Below are 1,703 nucleotides of genomic sequence, written 5' to 3'. Positions count from 1 at the left end.
TACAAACGTTTTGGTTGTCACAAGTAACAAACCCCTAAATAAATTGATAACCAAAGTATTTAAACCTCGGGTCGTCTTCTCAAGGAATTGCAGGGAGGTGTGTTCTTATTATTGGTTATGAGTTTTGTAAATTGGGGGTTTTGAGAATGAGGAACAAGTATGATAAATGATAAGCGAAATAAATAAATAACTATAAAATAAACTCTTGGCAAGGTATGAGAAACTAGAAGTCCTATCCCGGTTATCCTTATCAATTGTGATGAGAATTGGATTTTTCTCCCACTAAGTCAACTTCTAATATGAAGGTAAGTCAAGTGGATGAATTAATTTTTAATTCTTCAGGTCCTAGTCTTTCCTTGGGAAAGGCTAGAGTTATTGGGACTCGAATTAATTCTTGAAGAGTTCCAATTTTCAGTCAACAATGAGTTTGACAACTCAAGAGTTACCAATTAATCAACCAAAGCCAAGAATGTAGACAGCTAAATTAAAATCATATATCTGAAAACATCTGAATAATTTATATTAAATAAGAAAATCAATCCTAACATGAAAAGTTCATAAGCCAATTGGACAACACAAATCAGATACAAATGAAAGCATCAGAGTAAATAAAAGTAGAAGAGAAACATAAATTATTGAACCTGGTACGAAGAAACAATCCTAATCCTAATAGAAATCATAATCCTAAATCCTAAGAGAGAGGAGAGAACCTCTCTCTCTAAAAACTACATCTAAAACCTAAAATTGAATTATGAAAAGCCTGTTGAGTCTCTGCATGTTCCCTGACTTTAATCTGTGTTTCTGGGCCGAAAACTGGGTTGAAATGCGGCCCAGAATCTCTGCCAGCGACTTTTGTAATTCTGCAGATCGCGCACGTCACGCGTCCGCATCGTCTACGCGATCGCGTCACTCAGCGTTTTTCGTACCACGCGTGCGCATCGTCCACGCATTTGCGTCGTTCGTGCAGCTTCCAATCCGCGTGGTCGCATCAGGCATGCGAACGCGTCACTCTGATTTCTTTCATTTCGCGCGGTCACGTGAGCCATGCGACCGCGTGACTTCTCGCTGGTCATCTCCTCAATACCTTGTGTTCCTTCTTTTTTTTGCACGCTTCCTCTTCATTCTCTAAGCCATTCCTGTCCTATGAGGCCTGAAACACTTAACACACATATCAAGACATCGAATGGTAATAAGAGAGGATTAAGATTAGCTAAATTAAGACCAAAGAAGCATGTTTTCAATCATAGAACTAAACTAGGAAGGAATTGTAAAATCATGCAAATCCTATGAATAAGTGGGTGAAAAGCTTGATAAAACCACTCAATTAAATACAATATAAACCATAAAATAGTGGTTTATCATTGAGTCAGGGCGATCTTCAGCTTATCAAATGCTTGCATGCAATCCTCACTAAACTCAAACTTAATATCTTTCTACAGTAGTCTGGATAAAGGTAATGCTACCTTACTGAAGTCCTTAATGAACCTCCTGTAGAAACCTGCATGGCCAAGGAACGAACGGACTTCCCTCACAGAGGAGGGGTAAGGTAAACTAGAAATCACATCTACCTTTGCTGGATCTACAGAAATACCAGTATCAGACACAAAATGTCCTAGAACAATCTCTTGTTTTACCATAAAGTGACATTTTTCAAAATTCAATACAAGGTTTGAACTAACACACCTGTCTAGTACTCTAGCCAA

This window comes from Arachis stenosperma, chromosome 10, assembly GCF_014773155.1.
Source record: "Arachis stenosperma cultivar V10309 chromosome 10, arast.V10309.gnm1.PFL2, whole genome shotgun sequence".
In the NCBI taxonomy this organism is placed as follows: Eukaryota; Viridiplantae; Streptophyta; class Magnoliopsida; order Fabales; family Fabaceae; genus Arachis; species Arachis stenosperma.
The sequence above is the reverse complement of the archived record's forward strand: the minus strand, read 5'-3'. Positions refer to the sequence as shown.